The 19,372-nt window shown below is 43.9% G+C and overlaps 1 pseudogene; it reads right to left on the reverse strand.

Moving 5' to 3' along the window:
* Positions 1-4,333: 4,333 nt before the first annotated feature.
* LOC136522712 (flowering locus K homology domain-like) lies at positions 4,334-16,660 on the reverse strand (annotated as a pseudogene).
* Between the last annotated feature and the right edge of the window lie 2,712 nt (positions 16,661-19,372).

The following is a 19,372-nucleotide window of genomic DNA, read 5'->3' on the forward strand; positions in this document are numbered from 1 at the left end:
GAGCAATGACCCAGATATGGTGTCGATGAGGTCATAGATGCTTCACCAGGCTGGCGTGGCCGTGCCTCAAGTTCCACAAGGGCAGATACAAGGGCAGCCACTGCCGATGATCGAGGATCGCCCAAGGCACCCCGTCGACGACATCTGGCAACCCATGCGCGTCCACCTCAACATCCCGTTCGGCAGGGCAAAAAAGTTGACCGTGGGTGAGGGTTACATGCACCCCAAAGAAGATATCAAAGATTTCAACCAAGACCAGATCCCTGCTAACTATGCTGCCGTGATACTTACATGGTATGCGACTCAATACGAAGAATTTGAAATGGAATATCCAACTGCACAAGGGGTAACGATCCTTGGAGCTGCCATTGGTTTCGAAGTCCTGTGGAACAAGGATGACATAGAGATCATTCTCTCGACGCCGACTTCTACGCCGATGGTGACACCAGCATCACAACCATCCGTTGCTGGATCTTGTCCCCCGATGATCTGGATCACGGCGACGGCGATGACGAAGGCAATGGCGGGGATGACAAGGGAAGGAAGTCACCCCGAGGCACAAGCCCTCACCCTCGTTCTCCTCCTCCAACAACAAGTCCACCTCCACCTCCCGATAGTCCGTCTAAGGGCACAAGCAAAGGACCGGGAGGCACGGAGGAACCGGGGGCAAAGACACCGCCTGCTGCCATTGCGAGCACAAGCCACTGTGCTCCACCGCCGACGAAGACTAAAGGCGACCAAGGGCATCTCACATACTCACTTGAGTTCGAAAGGTATGGTAGCGGCGAGCATAATTTGCTAATAACTTTTCTTTGCCATAATATGGTACTAACATTTCTATCCCAGGCCGAGATCACCTTTCCATCTATTTCCTGAATCGGATGACTGCCCCGGCCATTACGAGCATGGGAAGTTCATGATAACCAAGGCCCAGCTCGTCGATGAGGAAAGGTGGGAGACAAGGAGGTTTCATCTCTGGTACATGGAAGCGGCAAAAGCTGGCCTACATGGTTTTCTAGTCAAGGTTATGGCAGAGTACTTCCACTTGCCCAGCAACGATGTAGAACTCCCCGTGGACTTCCACGACATGTACAGACTACTACGGGAACAAGACCTTGACATCGCCCAAGTCACCTTGTTCTCTATGTAAGTGATGAATTGCGAGTTTCACATATCACCTGCCTTTGAATCGGTCAAGACTACTTATATATGCCACGATGGCTTGTCCTTGCAGGTTGATGGCCTATATATCCAAGGAACTAAAACTTGATGTTATCTATCTATCTCCAATGCATATTGCTCAAAGAGTCATCATTGGTTACCACCTAGATAACAATCATCCAACCATGAAAGACTTGACCAAGCGACAGAGAGAGGCGCATAGGAAGAAACTGATGGACAATGAGAAGTTGAACATTTCAAGGTACATACTAGGAGCAATGAAGAAGATCAGGAGAAATGGGTGTATCGTAGCTGCCTACCACTTTGGGTAAGTCGAAGACATGCCTGTAGAGATAAGTGGGTAGCTAGCTAGTATTATTATTTCTCGTCGTAACCTGTATTTTGTTTCAATGGCGCAGCCAAGGCCTCGAGGGTCACTGGGTTGCATTTATCATCTACCCTCAGGATGGCAGGGCCTGCGTATTTGATTCGTTGAGAATGACAAACTTAAAAGGGTACAAGGCCTTTGAAGATTGCCTCAGAGTGTAAGTGACTGAACTGTCTTCTCATATGCGTTCTAATGCCCTGTCTAATACTAGTACATTTCGTATAGCGCTTATAAGGAGTACGTGAAGGATCCTGAATGCTATGATCGAAGAACAGAGAATTTTAAGGCTAAGCATAAGAACCGTATCAAAATCAGACGCAACTTTCCGGTAAGTATTTGAAAGGTTTAATTGTGTTTTCTGTTCATAAGCGTTCTAATGCCTGTATTCTAATGCTTGTGTATCGATCATGCAGTGTGCCAAACAACCGGTAGGATCACAAACCTGTGGCTTCTACGTCTGTGAGTACCTGAGGGAGTGCAAGCAGTACAGCAGCAGTTGGAGGGTGCTCAAGAATGGATTGAACTGGTAGAGAGACGTGTAGAGCACCCAACACTCCTTCAAGCAGACAAAGGCGGACATATGTAAGTTTGTCTTAGACAAATGTGTGCTTGAAGGGAGCACGTTCTTCAATGAGAACAGCCAGCTAGCGATTTTACCGGAGTACGAGAGGCTGAGGAAATGGCCCACGATGATGCGTCCGCAAGATTACTCCTTAGGGCATGTATAACGACTTTAATATGTAAATATAATGAATTAACGATGACAAGAACGACTAAGTGAATGTATATATATGTATATTATCTCATGTGTAATGCCTGCATACTTTTTAAGTTTAATCTGTGAAATCTAGATGTGATTTAAATTTGAATTTGAATTTGAATTTAATTATATGCCTGCTGTATTTTTTTAATTCAGAAAATAATTTACCGAGGCAGGCAAATAATAATGCCCGCCACGGCTAACGAACATAACCGCGGCGGGCCACGAAAGGTGTCCGCCGCGGTAAAATAATTTACCGCGACGGACGGTTCAACATGACCGCCGTGGTAAAAGTATATTTACCGCGGCGGACACGTTACACCGCCCGCCGCGGTAAATCGGTTAACCGCGGCGGGCAAAGCCGCCCGCCGCGGTTAAGCCACGATTTACCGTGGCCTCTAGGCCGTGGCGGACGGCTTTGCCCACCGCGGAAAATCAAAAACGCCCGCCTCCATTAAAGTTTGTGTAGTAGTGGACATGTACGGAGGGGAGACTTCAACGAGACCCGTGGCAGGAATCTTTGCTCCGTTTGCAAAAAATCTGGTCACAAGGCTAGCAGACATAGAAGACGAGGGCAGCAGGTGCTTTCATATTGTGTTCATATTGCATAACAAGTAGTTCAAATTTAGCAATGCTACATAATGTTAATTTGAATATTATTAATTTGAATACTCTATACCTTTGTTTATCAATTTATAACAGGATGACCCCTCCCACGTCGCACCAGATGTACCCCCTCTTGAGGTAGAGTACGACGACCCCCTTCTTCCACAGGACGACGCGGTTTTCAAGAGGCGTCCGAGGGATCCGTACACTCCTAGGACTTAGTTGGTTATGTCGAACGAATATTGTCGTCCGAAACTTGCAGACTCGTAAACCAATGAAAATGTTATGTGGCAACTTGTCAACTTGCGCACGAACTCTATTTATTTGCTTCATATTCGTTTCAACTTGCGCACGGTCATGGCAGCACTTGTAGTTGTTTACAGCACCGACAGCAGCTCCCGTTCAGTTATAATTAATATAAAATATAATCATGTGCATTGCAACTAAAATAATATAACCAACACTTATAGCAACAAAAATATACATGGTAAACATACTTCTAACTAAATAATTAACCTTAACATTGGCAAAATCAAACTAATATCTTTCTCCAAACCGTAGCCCATAGTTCCCAAACATAATTTTCCTCCTAACCTTAACTCTCATTCATAATATTCCAATCCACCGTTCAAACGAAAATAAAAAAGTACGTTATTACCTTGAACGAGACCGAGGAAGGAGGGAGGCGCCCGGGGAATGGAAGGGAAGGGAGGGAGACAACACTTGGGAGTGGCGAGCGGGCAGGCGGGGCGACGGGCGCGAAGGCACGGCGGACAGGCGGCCAGGCAGGCGGGCGTGCTCGGACAGGCGGGACTGGGCCACGACGCTTTTATTCGGCTCTACCGCGCCACCGATCAGGGCGTGTCACTGCCGCGTCAAGATCAGTGGCGCAGCAGACCCTACCATGTCACCGATCAACATTTTCAGTCGTCGCCACGTCATCCACCCGTCACACCACCATGCAAGGCTTTTCGCCGCGCCATGGCAATAGACGCAGCCAAAAGTGTTAGTTTTTTTTTAAAAAAGTGTTAGATTTAAAATTAGTTTACAAAAAGTGTTAAAATTAAAAAAAAATCGAGGTTGACACGTTTGTTTTTTCCGGTGCGCAAACATGTCTTTCACAGACAATATACATCTCATGATCGGACTAGAATACTATTATTCATAATGTTGTTTCTCTCCGTTTGAAAACCGTATAACATTGGGTCACCTTCATCTTTCAAGTTTGTCCACAAGTTGCCTTAGGCTTCGTTCGGCTTGCTGAATTTTGATTGAAACTGGCTGAAAAACACTCTGTTCCGGCTGAAAAAACAAGCCGAATAAACCGAATATGGGATAAGCCAAGCTGAATATGGGATAAGCCGAACGGGACTTAGGCAAAGCTCCAAATACAAACATGCAGACAGTAGCAAAGCTCGGAGTTTAAGGACGCACTGTCGGCGCTCACATACACAGAACAATGACCGAGCAACGATCACATAACATACTCATCATGGATGTGACTACCATAATGATCTTTACCATACACAGTAGCAGGAGGGCGTTCAGCTCCACACTGTCATTATTCGGCAACTAAATCCTTACCATCACACCAGGAAAAAGACACCGTGAGGACAGATCCTTCAGGAAAGAAAAGAGGACAAATCCTCGGTTTGCTACTACTTGAATGAATACTAATAACCATAGCTGGGAGGGTAGGTCGGGCCACCGTAGCTCCCACCGTTGTACTGCGGATGAGGCCTGGCAACCGCCGAAGGAGCTGCTCCATATGGTGGTGGGTAAGAGCCATAGCTCGGATCAACTGGTGGAGCGGGAGGGTTAGAAGCTGGTGGCGGGCCTGGGGGAGCAGCCTCTGCCATGAAATTCTGCAAAGTAAAAGGCACATTATTAGCTAACAGCAAGGGGGCCATCGAAAGGTGAAATATGTTTTGGTTAAAAGAGATGGTGCAATATATTCTAGAACGAAAGGTCACATTATTAGCTAACAGCAAGGGGGCCATCGAAAGCTGGCAATCCGAATTAGCTGACAATCATCAAAGTAAAAGGTCAGATTAGCATCACGTGAGCAAATTCTAGAACGAAAGAGCACAATCCGAATTAGCTGACAAAATTTATGACACGTGCAACGCACGGCAGAAAAAGGTACCTGGATCAGTTGCTCAGCAGTTTGAACTTGGGCTGCAGTCCCAATTATCTCCACAGTCATCTCTCCAGGTGCACCTCTGCTTTCTTGAATAGTTACTGTTGCGCCACTGTTTCTACGGATATAATTGATACTAGCACCAGCTGCCCCAATCACAGCATCAGCATAGGCACCTTTCAAAAATACATAAAAATCAGTACCTGCTTGGCACACCAACCAAATGAAAGCACAAACCATCTTAAGTGCAATAGAACTTACCTGAGAACCTGCAATAGAGGGTCGTTGAATCCCTGCAGCAGAAGCACCACTTGGTGGGGCCTCCCTACCATATGCAGAAATACCATAGTGCGGCTGCTTTTCCATAGGGGGGGCATCAGGAGGATAATAACTGTCTTGCGGCCTTGGGTGCTGTTTAGTTGCACTTCATTTTGCAAAAAATTTCAAGATTTTCTGTCACATCGAATCTTTGGACGCATGAAGCATTAAATATAAATAAAAAATAAAACTAATTACACAGTTTAGATGAAATTTACGAGACGAATCTTTTAAGTCTAATTAGACTATGATTGGACACTAATTACCAAATAACAACGAAAGTGTTATAGTACCATTTTCCAAAAAATTTCGTGAACTAAACGAGGCCTTGGAGGCATCAACTGTGGATTCCTCCAAAACCAGGACCACCTGGAGGAATGTTCGGAGGAGGCCCCCAATGCTGGAGAGGTGGCACTGGTTGCTCCCTCGGCATACCATGCATTTTCATCTGCAGAGATTAAAATTTACATTGTCACACACTGCATGCAAAGCACTATTACTGACACAAATACAACATGCCAAAATAAACAAAAAAACTTACATGTGTTTCAAACAATGGAAGAACACTGCGGTCAACAAGAAATTTCATTACACCACAGCCCCAGACTAGGGACGTACCGTCGGTCGGTATAGGTCGATATAGCGACGCTCTGTCGGTCGGTATAGATCTATGCCGACACTTACTTGCAGCCGCTGAAAGTGGCGTCGGTATAGCCTACGCCGACCGACACATTTTTAGCGACCGACAGTCTGACGCCTTAGGGGCTACATATACCGACACATAGTTTGAAGCTATAAATACTTTTAGCAACTAACAATCCAACGCGAATCATTCACATAGAGACAATATATATGTTGCTAATCAGCTATCTAACGCTAGGCTTACATTAACCATATAACATCATTTATTTATATTTTAACCATACAATCAACATTAACCATGTCCGACATTAAGACACACACACATGAAACACATAAATTGGAACAAAGCTCACAATTGACAAAACATGTCATCATTGTCATTGAAACCATCAACATTTGTACTTGTACATTTTTTCACACGAAATACAAAGGCAATAACCAAGCTAGCTCACTGAACTACCTACTCAATTAAGATGTTGGCCTGTACAGCTCACAACTCATATGTTTTGCTCACGCAACAGAATCTTGTCACTAGGAAGTCATGAACAAAAATAGCCACCATGAGCACCTTGATCCTCTTGCTGCAATTTAGAGATAGCCTCATCAAACACTTGCAAAGAGCCAAATAATACTTGATCAGGAATAAAACACACATGTGCAAAGGTGTTGTCTATGAAAAAAAATGCAAGGTTCTTTTAGCCAGGTTTTTAAGCTTCTATAGAACAACTGTTATCTATTTGAAGATTGTCAACTTATTTGAAAGAAAGACACGAGCATATTGAGAGCCTAGATAGTCTAGTACACTATCAAGTATGCACACTTGTTACTTAATTATAGGCAGCTTCACCTATATGTGTAACATAACTCACCTCTACTATTAGTAGAGAGAGAGACTCCACTTGTGGTTGCATTCATAGGATATGAAAAACTCCATAGCAATATATGAAAAACTCCCTCTAAGCTTTATGAAATTTTATATCACTAGTAACGCAGACTAAACTAGGCAAGCAGCAACACAATCAGAATCAATTATTGTAGATACTTAATGATGAACTCTATTTTTAGCCCTACACCGAAAGATGAACTGTCCCAGCAATACTTACACTACTATGTTTCGACCGAGCTCGTACCAGTGATTATTGGAATAGTGAATGCAATAGTGAAAGTTGTCTTAAATGGATATTGTCATTTAGAATAAGGGAAACCACCAAAATCACTCAAAGTTACTTCTACTATACTTCATTAACTTTATGTCATCTATGGTGCAGTGAGAGGCATCCACACTAAGAGACCTTCAGAAATTTCATAAGATGGAGGTACTCCTACCAAACAGAAATTGCCAGGCACATGGTGCAAGGAACGCGTATAAGGAGCAACAGGCATACTAACTGAGAAATTCGGATGCATGACATAACATATACAATTAGTGGCATGTTTAGCCAGGTAGCACACCGAGGGACAGAATGCTCCATCAATGAATATACAGTAAGTAGTCTAAACCAACTGGATGCTAAGAAGCAGATGGTCTAAGTCTTTGGTAAAGCTGATTGGAAGTGGACGTCAGCATCATTGGCCTTGATAGGACTCCTGAAAGCTATATCTGTATGAATACTCCATTAATGTACATATACAGTAAGTGTTCTGAATACTCCATAGAATCACTAGGTGCTATCTGCATGTTATATCTGTATGAATACTCCATTAATGTACATATACAGTAAGTGTTCTGCATCAACTGGATGCGAGAAACGGGTGGTCCAAGTCAATGGTAAAGCTGATCAGGAGTGGACAGTAGCATCATTAAAGCCGACCTAGCTAAAGCTAATTAGGAGTGGCCATGGTAATTTGTTTGATGACAAATGAGCAGAAATATTCAAGAAAAAAATTAAGTAGAGTTTTGTCATGCCTAGTTATGTTTGGGAGAAACTGTATAAATTAAGTAGAGATTCACCATGGCCATGTAATCCCTGCAAGGATTGGCATGCAAATGTGAATCCGTGATTAAAAAGGATGACATTTTGAATGTAGCCATTATCAGTTTAATTCAAGAATATGTAATGCCAATAGAAGGGGGCTATGAGAATATTTGATAGCCACAATCAGTTTAATTCAAGAGTATGTAATGCCTATAGGAAGCTATGAGAAACGATAGAGGCTATAAAATGAGCACATACGGTGCAAGTAGTAGTGATCAGTATGGATCCCCAAAGAAACAATTATAGCAAGAAAAGTGAGAATCAATATATTGAAAAGTAGGATGGTCTGGTTTGTTTAGAGATAGGTTGCATGAAGAACACGTACGTAAAGTCACAAAAAATAAAAACAGATGACAATGTCTGAGTATAAAGCAAAGTGGGTAATTATAGCACAACTTTTTTAAGTTTCAAATATAAAGTTGTCATGCAAAGTAGAAGGTGATAGTGGAGGGCAATTCTCTTTATGGCTGAGCTACTTGAACAGTCCGGTGGAAATGAGACATATATAGTAAAGTATAATCATCTTCTTCATTGTGCAATATGCTTAGTGTATGCCTGTTATCTTAGCTCTACAGATGACAAATTTGGGAATAACACGGTAGCAACAGGGGGCATGGGTTCAGTGGCATACCAGAGGCTTAGGTAGCCCTGAGCTGGTGATCATTGCATTGAAAAGAAACTGAAGCTTGACTCTGAACTGGAGGCAACATTGAGGAATCTGACATTGTGTTCATATTTAAGGCTGTTCTCAAAGATTTGGGCTGTACAGAGTACAAAAAAAAATTAATTTCAGACCAGGTTATCATTTAGTACCATATATTGCAAAAGTAAAAAAAAAAAACTTTTTAACACACTGTATGCATGCCTTGGCATATATACTTTGGCATTTGGACCTATAAAGGTGCATGGATCATGTTAATTCTGTTTTCAGTATTTTGTAAGCAACTGTGCATGTATGCAGATAAGCTGACCCAGAACATTCTATAATGGAAAAGGATCATTCGCAACAAAAGCAATTAAGGTCTAAGTAAATAGAACAACTCAAGCCGAAAGCAGGTGCAAATAAGCAATACTACATTCATTAGAACATCAGCAATCCTTAACATTCCATAATGCCTTATTAGGCTTCTGTATTGATACAGCAGAACATATTTTTCATCTATATATTAAAGAACAAATTAGCAGCAGCAGCAGCTCCCAAACTAATGTGATAGCCTGAAAAATCAAAGATGTACCGAACAAAGTAATAAGGAAACTGCGAGAAAAATGTAAGGGGACTAATTTTACAAAAAGGGACGATAATAGCTACGATTAATATAGAAGACACAATTTGTGGGCAGAATATATATTCGGAGTCCTACAATTACAAAGGTTTCAGACAATTATTTGCATATATGAATCGCATCTGATTAGAAACCACTATCCCTATGGTAATACAAAGTGGTCAGACTTCTCCAAATTATAGTTTATGATATTAATCAGTTGATCTTTCTAGGGTCAAGAATACTAATTTCACTGAAGCCAACAACTAAATTGGATACCAAGCTGAATAGGTAAAGAATAGAAGAATGGAGTGAGCAGGATACACATGCGGGAGTCTTCCCCTTTACTACTTGAATTCCTATAACTGTCAACGTACATGAATCAGGGAAGAGCAGGATGCACTTGACAGATAAGAACATATTTAAGATGGAACAGATTAATGATGCTACTTCCCTTGCAATGCAATGATAGAACCGGCAGGAGCCAGGCCTGTAGCCTGCAGATCGGGGCGGCGCACACCTGCAGGTCCGGTCAGCGGACAGTTTCAGCCGCCAGCAGGTCGGGGGCGGAGTGTGCCTGCACGTCCGGCGGCGGACGGTACAAGCTCGCAAGCAGGTCGAGCGTCGCGTGCTTGTAGATCGGGGGCGGCGCGCCCCTGCAGGTTGAAGGGCGGAGGAGTGCTGCGGGTGGACTGGTGGAGGGGCGGCAGGAGGCTGCAGGTGGAGGGGCGGTGGGAGGGCTGTAGGTTCTGGAGGAGGGGCTATCGAGATGTGGTGGAGGAGGGCGGCAGGCGGCTGAGGGAGGAACCAGCGCGCCGTGTGTGGCGATTTGGGGGAGACGGGCAAGGGGGATGAGATTGCGGATGGCGGCGGGTGAATGGGAGAGGGAGAAAAGCAGATAGGGTTTGGGAGTTGGGGCTGCTGGCGTGAAGGCCCATCTTTATCTTCCCACGAACGGGCCTTTTTTTCTTTTTCAGAGCGCGCACCACTCTATACCGACCGAAGGTTCGTCCTTCTTTGTGTATCTATCCCGACCGATGGTTCGACTGTACAGCCAAATATCTATACCGACTGATAGTTCAACGCAAAAGGTACATTTACCGACACTTGATCTGTGGGCCAGCTATACCGACCAACAGTTCAACGGTATTAGTGAACTTATAACGACACACGTGTGACGCTATATTAGTGTTGTGGTGTAGTGTTTTCTTAAGTGACTCGCTATTAATTCCACTGCTTTTTGGACACCAAGAGGCTTGCCTTGTATCTCCACAACTCTATCATCATGTAGTGCAACAGGAGGCACATTCTCTGAACAAAAGTACAAAACCTCGAATTAGAAGTTTGCACCCTTGGAGGATAACAACATACCAGTACAAATATACAAACAAATGACTAACAGTTTTGCTATATCATGCCCAGGTGAAAATTTTGCTTCCTACACCCAAATTTTATGAGCAAGAGTTCCACACCCAGATTAAAGGTGTTGTAAGAATAGGGTGAAATATATATATTCCCCACACCCGAATTTTTAGTTACGCCAATTCTACCTAGAAATTACACTAAAATAATCACTGTAACTCTAGTACGAGTGTTAATCTAGCACAAGTTGACAGCAACTAAAATGGGGTATGGGAGAGAAGATATTCACCCGAATTTATAGTGAAACCAATTCTACCTAGAAATTAGACCAAAATAATCAGCATAACTCTAGCACAAGTTGAGTGTCCATAAGTTGACATTAACTAAAATTGTGATGTGGAAGAGAAGATTTTCACCCGAATCTTGGTTTTATTCCGTTCCATACATGCTTATTTCCTTCCATGCATGCTATTTGGGAAGAAGAAAGGGGAAGAAAAGGAAAGCAAAAAATTCCGGTGCCGGAGAGAAGATTTTCACCCGGGTATGGAGTAGAAAAAAACATGACTAAAGATAAATCCTATGATAATCAGCACAGTGAACAAAGGAAGAAGGTAAAAGTTTAATTATATTGTAGTATGTGTGTAGTTATATTTTCTGCAATACAAATCAGTAAATCTTTTAAAAAATGCCTGTATGTGTAACATTGTTCTCTAAAAACATAACCAGTAGATCAAAGAACTTTTAGGTCCTTTATAACAACACATGTCAAAGCATCACCAACAAACTCTTTTTTCTCATTGTTTTTTATTTAAAAAAGAACTATAACATCATTTAGTTTCCAAGTTTCATGGTAAATCAGTTAAACAGACTAGATTCCACAGTTTACATCTAAATGTCCAGCTCAGAAGAGTATTTTTCTTTAATGCCGAACAGGTTGGTGCTTGGCATGGATCCATAGAAATCAGTTAAACAGACTAGATTCCACATTGAAGAACCAAATAAGACGCATTTATTTATGTGGATAGCAAAGGGAAGTAGTATCATAATTTCCTAATGGCCATTAACCAAGCTGCAGGTCACAACACACAGCTAAGGATGGAACTCATGCAACATATCAAAGAGGGATAGATCCAGCATATATAGCATAGGAAGAAACGTGACGAAACTTACCAACAATACGGACAACGGACTTAGAAGAATCTTGTATTGATTTAATAGTTGCTCCCTGCTTGCCAATAAGGCTGCCAGCTTGCGAAGATGGCACTAGAAGTCGTGTTGGTCCTATATTACCAGCACTTCGTTGAGGCCGACCAGATTCACCATCTGAACTATCAGTTATTCTTTTATGAACTCTAAGTAAGCCATCCACAGCTGGAGAGAGAGGTGCCTCTGGTTCATCCTTTGCTGAAATCATTACCTTAAAGGTGAAAGTGACAAATTCATCAAATGAATTAATAGTTAAAAGGGGCTGACAGCGCAAAACATTAGTATTGCTTAATGATTAGACCTAGATGAGCTCAATGAACGGCATAAGGTATGATGACACTAGCATTCACAAAAATATGTGCGTCTGGAACAAGTGTATAATGAATGGTCAGTGCCATAAGTAAGTTTGATTAGGTCAACTTCAAAATTTCTAATTGCCAAAACTTTCCTATTTGGGTTACTTGTAATCAAGAGATTCTATATACACCCTACTAGCAAAGTTAAATGATGCCTCTCTTCACAAAAGAAATAAACTATGGTTTTACAACAGTATGGTTTAATAACGCATATACATTTTCCACATGAACCGCATAAAATAGTAATTCCAAAATATAGTCATATGAACATTCTACTTAAGCTTAACTTTACTTTATTCATACTACAATAGTAATTGTTGCTCAAGCACACAACAACAAATGCATCCGATGCTGAAATGCCAGCACAAATGAGAACTTCCAAAGTTTAGTAGAGCATTCTTTTTTTTTTTGAAACAAGTTGAGTAGAGCATTCCATCCTATGATCCTACACATTTAATCAATACTGGTGAAGCATTCAAGTAACCGATCAGAAGAGTTGTTTTTCTTTTGTTATTCACTTAGTAACCTTATTTATCAAACGCGATGTCCTTCACCAATAGTTATTGTTTCATATTTTATTAAATGCATCGACCTTTTTTTGTTTGGAATTCACTAATGTCAAATGATGAAAGAATAGGTACATTTTTCTCTTTTACTCACTTGCCGATCATGTAAATAGCATGATTTTTTTTTTCTTAAGCAAACACTTGATCTTCCAAAGCACAATATAACAAAGAGTTATACTTCTCCGAATGTATGTATTTGTATACTTTGTGAGAAAAATTCAATACCTATGTCATCATGCAGATGAATTTTTAAATTACGTAGTGCATGTAGTATATTCATTTGCATGTAGACAACTTGGTACATTTTTTATCCTTTTACCTCTTCCCTTTAGTTATTTCCTTCAGTAAAAAAAAATAAAAAAGGTCATGAAATTAACAGATAGTTTATGGAACAGCTTGAAAGAGATCTTCATCCAAAAATCAAATTCAATACCTATGTCATCATCAGATGAATTTTAAAATATTCATTTGCATGCAGACAACTTGGTACATTTTTATCCTTTTACCTCTTCCCTTTAGTTATTCCTTTTGTTCAAAATAAAAAAGGTAATGAAATTACCAGATAGTTTAAGGAGCATCTTGAAAGAGATCTTCATCCAATAATCAAATGACATATTCATATTTGCAGCACGGGAGCACAAAACTGGACTTTCAGAACCATGTCCGATCAACCATTTTGGAAACATTGTTTGGTTTGGGGCCTTAGACTGCAGTCACAACCTGCAAACATTAATATGTGTTATATTATCAAAGCTTCCCAATTTTGGCCTTTGGTGGACGGTCACTGTCGGTGCAGAAAGTGATCAACACGTAAATATTTATAGTTTTGCCGTACGTTGTGATCGAAGGTGGCCTAGCACTCAATGACACAGGGTTTATACTGGTTTATGCAACGTGTCCTACGTCCAGTTTGAGTCCGTCGGTGACTTTATTCCTAAGCCCAGATGCTCGAAGTTTGCAGTGGGGTTACAAACGAGAAGGAGAAAGATGGGGGTATAAGAGGTCCGGTTGAACTCTGGTCAGAGGGGGCGAGAGTGACAGGAGCTCCGCTATATGCTGTGTGTTCGAGCGTGTGCTCGAGGTTTGAACCTGGTGGTTCTGTTGTTGTGTACTAGTGAACTTGATCGATCTGAATTCTCTGTCTTTTGGGAGAGAGCGCATCCCCTTTTATATTTGAAGGGGATGGCCTTACAAGAGGGAGGGAGAGAATATGTATGCTACTAAGTCTTGTTGCCGATACCGGCGGGTACAGGATGATGGTAGGCGCCCGCAATACTGTTTGATGTCAGATGCACATGGGAGGTTGCGTCTTCTTCTTCTGATATGGCAGATATCGGTGCCTGCCATATTGTTGATACCCAGAGGAATGTAAGGGGTTTTACCATGTTCGTCTGGTACGGTAAATGCCGGCGCCCACAACACTGTCGACGCCTCAGAGGCACGTGGAGGAGCCTTACCGTATTTGTCTGGTATGAGAGTTGATGGCGCCTACAACACTGTAGGGGAAAATGTCGACGCCTACAACACTGCTTGGGTTCTGTCATGTCAGGGAGGTCGCAGGTACTGTCCTGCAGATGTACAGGGTACGGTCCTCGGTATTGCGATTGACTTGAGTGCGCTGCCTTACTTTCTCCGTCTGTTTCCTGGTCCTTACCGAGTGGACGTCCCCGGTCGGCTGGTCCCAGTCGGCTCTGATTGCGCTAGTCGGAGAGGAGCTGTAAGCAGGGGTTCGGCGCATTCCCGGTCGAAGAAGCGGGTTGGAGTCGGAAGTGGTGTTTGGTCAGGCCTTCCGGTCGGAGAGGCCGCCCGGAGGCGGGCTGGAGACCGAAACGAGTGCTCCGGTAGGAGAGGTGGGCCGAAGTCGGAAGCGGGCGTCGTTCCTCCTCGGCCAGGCCTTCCGGTCGGAGATTGGACCGTCCTTCTGGCCTGTCGTCTTGGTATTTGGACCGGCCCATGAGTTGCGCGTTGCTTCACAACATTGTCTGTTGGGCCGAGCCTTTGTTGGGAAGCCGTTCCATGAGGGACCCCGGGTTTATGAACCCGACAGTCACTTTTTTAAGTCAGTTTTAGAGCTACTCTTTAGTGTGCAGAACTTCACTGTTTAACTTTCTCAGTGTTGTCAGGATATTAACTATGCTTCTTAATTCTTACACTGAGTTGTGGCACATTTATTAAGTTGAAGTTGTGAAGAAAGGATGATCCCAACTAGGAGCCATAAAGAAAAATTGACATGTTCCTTACACAAAGATGTCGAGTTATTATATTATATAACTTATAATGTGCATTTGATACAAGATTCAAAACCCACACTAGCTAAGGAAAATATTACCAGTTTCAGGACCCATTGCAAACCCTCAACTAAAATAAAACAAAATGTTCCTAGATTTTAGGAAAACCGAAACAAAGCTGCTTTAAGATTCAGTAACTAAAGTTCAGCTGTTGGACAAACAGTCCATCTTATCTGTTTCCCCTGATATAATGATGTTTTATGTTGAAACGAGCAACAGCATAGACCAGCTCCAGTGCTCATATGTGGAGTGGACTGAGTACGAGGTACAGTATCTAGATCTACATAAGATGTTCCTAGCAGACCAGCTAGTACCAAACAAGCGTCATGAAATAAAACAAAGTGAACTTCATGGGTGGACCTGCACACCGAGTGGCACATATGCTAGTTTGAACCAATGAGACTACTAACTTATATCAAATACAAATTTCATAAAGGCACTTACTGCTCTTTCTGGTACACCAGGCGGGCCATCAAGTATTTTGATGCGCACTTTAGTCTCCTCGCACATCTTCTTGATAAACTCCCCTTTGCGGCCAATGATAGCTCCGACCTTCTGAGCTGGAACCAGTATACGGAAAACACTCTCTCCTGGCCATCCAGGCCATTTGTTATCGTCAACATTGTTGACCTGCGAGTTGTCCTGTTGGGCCATGTCCGGGTCCCCACTGAATGCATTCTCCAGCTCTTCCTGGTAAGAATTTGCTGGGTCCTCATTGTACTGATGCCAGTTTCCTCACTGTACAAGTCTGCTTGCTCTTCGTTATACGGATTCCCAGACCCTTCATCAAATTGGGCACCAGGTTGCTCGTTGTACTGGTCACCTAGCTCTTCACTGTACTGCTTCGCGACATCATCATACGGGTTTGGCTGCTCTCCGTCGTAAGGAACTTGAGGCAATCCACCTTCGTCATGCCCCACAAAGTTCTCTACCTGTCCATCCATAGGTTCTAGCCACAGACATGAAAAATCTGTTAGAAGGCACAAGTCACTTAAGTACGGATTGGTTTCCAGCAGATGCACACATAGAAAACAGCATAAATAGACCTTTTGCCCTCTGAACAACACGTATCTATTAATCTATAAGAGGGTGCATATGGCACTCTTGGTATGTCAATTAGCTTATCCAATCGAGTTTATCTCTTCACTCAAACATAACTTCACTGGCACCGTTTTTCTAAGATTAAGCAAGCCTAAACTAAGGAATCTGCGCCGACTAGGGATGCATATACAACCATTAGACTCCACAAATATTAGGTGCACCCCAAAAGGCCGAAATCAAGTCAGAGCGACCAATCACGTATCGTCGCGCGTCGAACCCTAAAATCGCAGCAAAACTGGATAACTGATCTCTTGCTAAAATCGCACCCGCGCCTCCCGAATCATGAGACCCGGAGCTCGGAATCCGCCTAATCGGCGCAAGGACACGGGACCCCAGACCACGAGGGAGTAAGTGAAGGGAAGAGACTAGGAGAGAGTGGTACCTGAGGAGGGGATGAAGGAAGGGGAGGGCACGACCCCGGCGAGGAACTGCCACCGAGGGAGAGGCGGGCTGGGGATCTGGGCGGCTGAGTCGGGTGCGAGGAGTGGAGCGCTCGTGGAGAACGGACTCGGCGGACAGAGATTCACTAACCTAGGGCCTCTTTACCACGGCTTCGGCTTCGTCTATTTTGCGCAAATCAAATACGGTAGCGTAAAGCTATTTTATAAGTCAGAGTTAAAATGAACTAAAAGCAAAAAAAAAAACAATTTTTCGGCTTTGACTTACTGGTAAAACCGCCAAAGGGGCCTTATTACCCGCTGGCCTCGCGCGTGGCCGCCGGCCTCCCACGTGCCCGTGACCCTGGACTGGCGCGTCGCCGGGGGCCTCCCGCACCGCCGCCGCCGGCCTCCTCGCGCGTCACCTCCAGCCTCCCACCGGCTAAGTATAGCATTTTGGACAGGCCTAACTACAGTATTTTGCGAGCTAAGTATAGTATTTTGTGGAGTAGTACATCACAGTGTCAGAATGTTGGAGCAGCAACTGTTGGTAGTTGATGGAAGTTTTGTAAGCACTTGATTGAGTTATGTCACTTAATTGATAAGCCTGATGCACTTGATTAGCCGATGGATTAGCTAATTTGTAAGCAGTGGCGGATCCAGGATGAGCATCTCAGGGGGGGCTAATCAATAGAGATTTAGAACAAATGTCGAAGATTAATGATGAAATCACATTTTTTTCTACAGTAATTCTACAGTAATATCAATGCAAAATCACTCTCCCGGGGGGGCTGCAGCCCCCCCCTGGATCCGCCAATGTTTGTAAGCACTGGATGAGCTTTAAAAATGCAATGAGCTGCTATGTATCTGTCTGACTGAACTGCTTCGCTGCTGTTTTTACGTTTACCTATGTCTGAATGATTGCTGAAAGGCTGGATCTGGTTTGAACCATTGGATCTGATTTCAATGGCTGGATGCCGAAGGTAAGTTACGTTGCGACTTCAGGTACGTTCGGACTCAGCTTAGAGAGATAGGTGGACTGGACTACGGGAAGAAAATCGAGAAAGTCCTTTCGTTTCAGAAGCGGTCGCCCGTCCGCCCTGTTGCTGGGCCACGCGACGCCAGCCCAAGACTATCGGTCTGTGCTGGCCCGGGCAAGTCCTGCTTTTGCTTTGGCTGGGCCAAAAATCTGGGCTTGGTGCAGGGCCACTGGACCGTGGGCTTTCTGTACATCTTGAGACGCGCGTCGAAAAGTTGCGACCCGATCGAGCAAAACGATGTACACGTCCGGGCCGGGCCAGGCCGACCCGAGCCATCGAGCAAAACGAGCTGATCCGCTGAGGAGCTTCAAGCTGTCGTTGCGTCTCCACGTTGGATTCTGTTTGCCAGCATGGCAGCATGGACACGTGGCAGTGACGGACGTCGCGTATGGCATACGTACGGGCGTAGGCATGGATTGATGGACACCAGTTCCACAGAATCGAGAAAATTCCTTCAGTATCACTAAAGTTTATAACAATCTCCTCACTGCTATTGAAAATTATGTGTTTCATTCGTTGCCATCGGTTTTAAATTTGTTGTTCCTTCATTGTCACTACCATTAGAGAGTAGTCACGGAGTGACTTCTATGCCCATATCTGACGTACAGACACCATCCGACGGTTCAAAAAAGTTGTTCTCGATTCTCAAGGCTTCGCGTTCACTAGTCAAAGCCGAGCCACCGTAACCTTCCACTTGACACACGCCGCCGCCATCCCACACAATGCGCCATGCATCGCACTCGCACACCATCACCGCCCTCCCGCTCCGCCGCACACTGCATGCCGCATCGTTGTAGCCCTCGATAGCAGGCCGGGGTAGTAATCCTCAACGATAATCCAGTAGGGCTCCAAGACAGTGTCTGCACGAAGCTTCTCGATAGCGCCACTCCTCGACAGCATCCCACATCGATGCTCCTCGATAGGCGACAGCGTCCATGAGACAGCATGCGGACCAACACCTACTTTGCCCCGGCGGGCGCACTACGACGCAGGGCACGCGAGAGCACAAGGTGGTGCGCCGCGTGCGCAAATGAGCAGCCCCACCCTTCGTGGTCGATGTAGGCGACAAGGGCGGCGTGAGAAATAGATGTGGGCGACTCATGCATCCCTCCGAAATGTGATTGAGTGGTCATTTGGAGTTCTCAAGATGAAGCTGTGCATTCTCTTGCAGTTACCTGGCTATCCAATTGAGAAGCAATCAATGATTATCTTTGCTTGCATGGCTCTCCATAATTTCATTAAAGACAATGACATAAATGATGAATATTTCAAAACCTATGTGGAAGATGGTAGTGGTGTTGGGTCCCAAGTTCCTACAGCTGATGGTATTGTTTTGGCGCATGATATGGATATGGACGCTTTCCGTAATGCTATTGCTTCTGCTTTGGTTGGGTGATATATTGTTAGGAACTTGAGTATTTTGTAGCAATTACATTAATCAAATGGGTATTATTTTGGACTATTATTGTACAATGGATCTTAATGAACCATATTTCTCTCTTAAACTTTACAAATATTGTCATCATTGCCTTCAGATCATCGGCCTCAAGGGTACATAGGTCATTTTGTATCCAGGGCAGACAATCTACCAGAAATAATCAGGACAACAAACGCCCAGCTTATTCAAACAGCAGATTCTCCAGATCGTGACTTATCAGATAAGCCTGCTCAGCTTGTAAGCAAGACTCAGAGAAGCTCTCCTAAACATGGCCTCAGCATCGATCGTGATCGCCAATAATATCGGCGGCTGGTGTGTTCATGACGAACCGCTGCGAGTAGTGCACGTGACCACCTCGTCGCGATGAGCACGTGAGCTGAGACGA

Source organism: Miscanthus floridulus, chromosome 2, assembly GCF_019320115.1.
Source record: "Miscanthus floridulus cultivar M001 chromosome 2, ASM1932011v1, whole genome shotgun sequence".
NCBI lineage: Eukaryota > Viridiplantae > Streptophyta > Magnoliopsida > Poales > Poaceae > Miscanthus > Miscanthus floridulus.